A 6,630-nucleotide genomic window follows, 5' to 3' on the forward strand; every position below is an offset into this window, starting at 1 on the left:
AAAAAAAAAAAGATCTATACACTGAAAATTATAGTACTCTGAAAAAGGAGATTGAAGAAGATATCAGAAAATGGAAAGATATCCCTTGCTCATGGGTAGGAAGAACCAACAGTGAAAGTGACCATACTCCCAAAATGATTGTACAGATTTAATGCAATTCTGATCAAAATACCATTATCATACCTCACAGAATTAGAGAAAACATTCCCAAAATTCATTTGGAATCAGAAGAAAACTAGAATAACAAAAGTAATTCTGGGCAACAAAGGCAAGGCGGGAGGCATCACAGTCCCTGACTTGAAATTATACTACAAAACTACTGTGATAAAATCAGCATTGTCCTGGCCAAAAAAAAACAGACTTGAGGATTAGTCTAACAGATTAAAAGATGCAGACCAAACTATAAACACACTCAGCTACCTTATCTTTGACAACATGTCCACGGAAAGAAAGATAGCCTGTTTAATAAATTGTGTTGGAAAAACTGGTTGCCTACATGCCAAAGACTAAAACTAGACCCATGTCTATCAGCAGGCACTAAACTAAAGTCAAAATGGATCAAAGATTTAATATTAAAACAGAAACACTGAATCTACTGGAAGAGAAAATAGGTAGAAATCTTGAAAACACAGGTGTACACAAATACTTCATGAATAAAACTCAAATTGCGTGGGAAATACAACAAAGAATCAACAATAGGGATCTCAACTCATTTAAAAGCTTTTGCACATCAAAAGAAATCACCCACAGAGCATCACTGATCATTAAAGAAATGCAAATTAAAACAACACTGAGATTCCCTGTCACCCCAGAAAGAATGGCTGTCATCAAGAAATCAACCAATAACAAATACTGGAGGGGTTTTATGGAAAAAGGAACCCTTCTTCACTGTTGGTGGGAGTGTGGACAGCAACCACTGTGCAGATCAGTGTGGAGGCTCCTTAAAAATCTAGGATTAGAGATCCCATTCTATCTAGCTATTCCCCTTCTTGGTATCTTCCCAGAAGAATTAAAAACATCCTACCACAACAATATATGTGCACTCATGTTTATAGCAACAAAATTTGTAATAGCTGAATCTTGGAAACAATACAAATGCCCATTAACTGAGGAATGGATGAAAAAGATATGATATTTTTATAAAATGGAGTACTACTCAGCTATCAAGAAGGATAAGCTTGATACTTTTGTAGGTAAATAGATGTAACTTGAGACCATACATATAAGTGAAATAAAGCAGATATGTAAACATTATATTGTCTCCCTAGTGTAAGCAGCTGAAAGAGTAAATAAAATCCAAAATGTACAATAGATATTATAAAATGGGAAGAAACTGTTCAAAGGGAAAGAGAAACTGGGATGGGGGAATGAGAAAAGAAGGAAGGGAAAGGTAAAAGTATGTATGTATATATATATAATAGTTAAGATAGCTATGCTACTAATTTCTATTAATTCAATGAAAAGAAAGTTTTGTGCTTATATCATTTGATCAATTTTTCATGCCTAAATCTTGTAATCTGAGCAACTATTTTGAAGATAACAATAAGCAATGTACTAACCATTGTTACTCTGCTGCTATCTTGTTTTGAAATTTTATATCACTGTTTTTATTATTTTTTCCTCTTTAAAATGAAAAAATGTATTTGTATTGAACATGCACAGACCTTTTTTGTCATTATTCTATAAAACAATAATATCAGTCAGTACTTATAAGGGAAACAGATATAATACAAGATATATAAAAAATACAAGAATCTATGAGATTGACTTACAATGACCACACACAGAGTTGGATGAGGATGAGTGCAGAGGATCAGTCTGCACATTGGAGACCAGAGGATTCATCTGAAGGTCTGGAGCTCACTGCAGTGCCCCATGTGATTCTGTATGAGAAGGCTGATGGGTCAGCGATGGAAGGCTGAACACTCTACATTAGAAGGCTGAAGGATTTATGATGGGGACCAAAGAGTGCGAACTGGAAATCCGAGGATGATGTCCAAGGTGAATGTGAAGACTGGAGCGCCCCTGAAGAAACAAGTACATCCATCCTTCTTCATTTCCTCTTTATATCATCCAGGCAGCAAGCTGCCTTAGGGTGGTGGGCTTTCCACATCCTAGGGTATAGAATTGCTGATCCAATTTAGTTAAACTTCCTTAGTCAAGTTGACACAATCAATCAGCCATACAATAATATAGTAACAATGTGATATTTATACCAAATTATGTATCAGTGCTGTAATCTAGAGATAATTTAAAGTATAAAGGAGAATGTGCATAGGCAAATACTATACCATTTTATATAAGGAACTAGAGTACTTACAGATTTTAGTAATTGCAGGGATATTGGGACCAATCTCAGGGACCAAGTGACCACTATATATCAGTTCTTGGGGTTTTGGGCAGGATATTAAAACCTGCACCTCAGAAACATATTGTTAAACAAATAAGCTTTTCCTTACTCAATATTATGTTCTCACCTCTTTGATCAAGAATCCAGTCCTGTGTTTGGACATGTTAGGCAGGTCACCTTCCAGCTCCAGGCCCAGCGTGTCTGCAGTTGGGTTAAACTGCAATTTAATCTAGCCATAGGATATCATTATAGGCTAAGTTGCTAGGAGGGGAAGTAGGGACCTCCATACCATCTTCAAGGGAGGGTGTGGTCTTAGATCTTAATAAAGAGAGGTGAACTGGTTACTTACTTAGACTCCAAATGTTTAGAGGAATCTAAAGATTTGAAAGTCTTGGGGGAAAATCAACGTAGACATCCCACTCCATGTGTCTGGCCTCAATTTTTCCCAACCAAATTCCTGATTTTGGTGTACGAGAACTATACTCATTGAGAGTTTTGACCTTCATTGAAGTTTAAGCCACACTCACTGTGAAGCCTGGGTTTGTGCAGGAGTCTCAACTTTTGCTCCCCACTCTCTTCAAGTGAGCAAGGCCTCTTCATTTCCCTTTGTAGAGCCCTTCTAGCTTTAGTCATCAGCTCTCATCTGCCTGTAAATTAGTGAGCCTTTTGTTGAGCTATGTTCTTTTTGTAGAGCTTCAGTAGAGTACAGCAACAATGTCTCGGTTACTTTTCTCTTGTTGCTGAGACAAAATACCTGACACCCCAAATTAAGGAAGGAAACATTTATTTAGCTTACAGTTTGTGGAAGTTTCAGTCCATACTTGGCTGGCTCAAAGGCAGGGTGGCACATGGCAGAGGGCAACTGTTCATGGCAGCAGAAGATAGCAAAAGCAACAAAAGCAAAATGGGAAGAATGACTGCAAGCAGCCTCTTTCCCTCCCTTACATATGGGCAGGTGTAGCACTCACACCCATAATCCCAGCATTGGACCATGAATCAATCATAAACTCTAGATGCCTGCCCCATAACTTCATGAGGCTTTGGGGGAACATCCAGACACAAATCATAACAAACAGGCATCCTATCTCATTGCCTTTTGGGTCACTCTTGCCCCATTCCTTCCTAATCTCAAAGACAAGCATTGTATTCCCTTCTCCTTGAGAAATATATTAATTCACCATGGGAGAGTTTTAATAATTAGGCTAGAGGCTGGCTATGCTCCTGATACTTCTAGTGATGGGGTCCTTATTGCTAGCCAGGTGGGGAGCGAGCCAGATCTAAAGCATTGATTTATTGCCTGCTTTCTTGCACCATTCCAGGCACCAACCTTCATGTGAGAAGCAGACTCTGAGTTGGAGTTTAGTGTGTAGAATGATTTTAGAGAGTGTCCCTTGGGTCATCTGTAAAAGAATAGAAGAGAAAGCAGGATTGGGTAATGGCAAAAGTCACTTAAAATTTTATATTATGATAATGACATGATCATTAAAGAAAACAGAAAGTAAAAAGAAACAAAAATTCTCATCACTGATAATCTTTTGAGGAATGTTATTTACACATTTTTATTTGCAAGTATCTATAATTGTTTTTTTATTAGTGAAAGTGTGCAATACATAATGTTTATATTCCTTGTGGAGAGTTGGGTACCTGATACATTTTAATTCCTTTTTCATCCCCTTTCCTCCCCTCCTTCTCTCCCTCCCTCCATTTCTTGATCCCCTTCCCATTTGAGAAAGATTTTTCTCCCTACTTCCTATTATATTTTATTCTGCTCTTTATTTACAATTTTGGTTTCTCATATAAGAGAAACCATGTGATATTTAATCTTGGGTGTCTGATTTATTTCACTTGGTCTCAAGGTTCATCCATTTTCCAAAAATGACTCAAGTTTGTCTTTCTTTATGGCGGAATTTTCTATATCCATTCACCTGATGATGAACAAATAAGCCACTTCCAAGATTTAGCTATTATGAATTGTGCTGTTATAAACATGGATATGACATATTGTTGTAATACGATGTCTTTAACTCTTTTGGGAAGATACCTAGAAGGGGAATAGCTGGGTTAAATGGAATTTCTACTTTCGTTTTTTGAAGAATCTCCATACTGATTTCCACAGTGGTTGTTTTAGTTTAAATTCCCACTAACAATTATGGAAGGGTTCCTTTTGCCCTGCAGCCTGGTTAGCATTTGTTATTATTTGATTTCTTGATGATGGCCATTTTTCTGGGGTGAGATAGAATTGCAGTGCTGTTTTAATCTGCATTTTTCTAAAGGCCAGTGATGTTGGGCATTTCTTGAGTTATTGGCCATTTGTACTTCTTCTGTGATGTGCTCCACTTCCTTTGTCCATTTCTGATTGGGTCTTTTATTTTGAGGCTTTCTTTATATATTCTAGATATTAGTCCTCTGTCTAAAGAATGACTGGCAAATTTTTTTTCTTACTCGGTAGATGGTTTTTTCACTCTGTTGGTTATTCCTTTGACTGCAGAATGTTTTTAATTTGATCGGGTCCTATTTGTTGATTCTCAGTAGTATTTCCTGTGTAACTAGGGTTCTGTTCAGAGACATCTTGCCTATGAATATGACTTCGAGAGTGTTACCTAGTTTATTTTCCTCAGATTAAGTGGCTTTGTTTTAACATTTAGTTCTTTGATCCATTTTGATTTTAGTTTAGCACGTGGTGAGAGATATTGGTTTAGATATAATCTTCAGCACATGAATGGACAGTTTTCACAGCACCATTTATTAAAGAAACTATCTTCCCTCCAGTGTATGGTTTAATATTATAGTTAATGTTTTATAATCTACTTTCACACTTACGTATTATAAACATTTTTATGACAGAACGTACAAATCTGTTTTGTCTTAATGACTGCAGAGAGAGGCTTGCAGACCATTTGAAAAGCTGTACAGTGTAATATAAGATGTCAGGTTCTAGGGCCAGGAATATAGCTCAGTGCAATTGTGCCTGCCTGGCAAGCATGACTTCCCGAGTTCAATTTCTAGTTCCAAAAAAACAGAAAAACAGAAACTATAACAAGATGACAGGGGGCTGGGGATTTAGCTTAGCGCCAAAGTGCCTGCCTGGCAAGCGCAAGGTCGTGAGTTTGGTTCCCAGTACCGGAGAAAACCCCCCCCCCAAAAAAAAACAAACAAGATGACAGGTTCTCGGGCCAAACCACTGGGGTACAGATTCTATCTCAGCATTTACTAGATTTAAGGCCTCGAATGAGTTAGCAAAGCTGTGTACCTCAGTTTTATCATTGGTGAAATGTTGGTGGCAACTGTAGTATACACCTGTTGGGAGAAGTGGATGAGTTAATCCATGTACATGGTAAGCACAGAGGCTTGTATTTAGTAAGTGCTATGTAGTGGTGGTAGTTCTCTGTACAAGCACCATTTTTTATCAGCCAAAGTCCCTCCTTTGTGACATTTCTCTGATTAAGTTATAATAAATACTTTTCTTCTTAGGAGGGCCAGAGGCACTTATTTGTCTATTTTCCACAAATAAATTCTTAAAATTTTAATTGATTTGCTAAAAGGTAGGTATACTTAAGAAAATGTTTGGTATTTGTGGTGAGATAAACCAATGAGACAGTCATACCCATGTCTAGAGTGCTGCTGATGTATGAGAATGCCTATTTCCTCATGGTGTCTCAACACAAGCGTTGCTTATCAATCTTCTGGGTAAAAAGTGAGGTTTCAATCTACATTTTTTTATTAGAGAGGCTGGATTTCTTTTTTGAGACAGGGTCTCACCTTGTAGAACAGGCTGTCCTTGAACTCACTATATAGCCCAGGCTGGCCTGGAATTCAGAGGGATCCTTCTGCTTCAGCCTCTCAAATGTTGGCAAGATTACAAGCATGTGCCACTACACCTGGCCAAGAAGTTGAATTTTTAATTTTATTTGTCAATTATTTTTTTCCAGCTGACTGCTATGGTTTTGTCTGTTTTTCTCTGAAGGGTTACTTTATCTTTATGGATTTGAATTAACTATGTATTAGGGAATTTTCATAGTTTGCAAATTTTGAATATAAACTGACTTATAAAACTTTAGTACTGAAGTGTGAGCTAGGGATTTTTTTTTTTAATTTTTATTTTAAAGAATAAAAGAAGGATAACATAATAAGAGGGGGGACTTAGCAAATTACAGACAAAATGGTAGGAAATTATCAATGGTTATCATTTTACATATTATTATCTACAAAATAGTTTCTCAGGAAAACAAATAGACAAATAATAGTGAGTTAGAGACAAAAGAGGTAGGAGATTATCAAGA

This window comes from Chinchilla lanigera, unplaced genomic scaffold, assembly GCF_000276665.1.
Source record: "Chinchilla lanigera isolate Chin_1 unplaced genomic scaffold, ChiLan1.0 scaffold00015, whole genome shotgun sequence".
In the NCBI taxonomy this organism is placed as follows: Eukaryota; Metazoa; Chordata; class Mammalia; order Rodentia; family Chinchillidae; genus Chinchilla; species Chinchilla lanigera.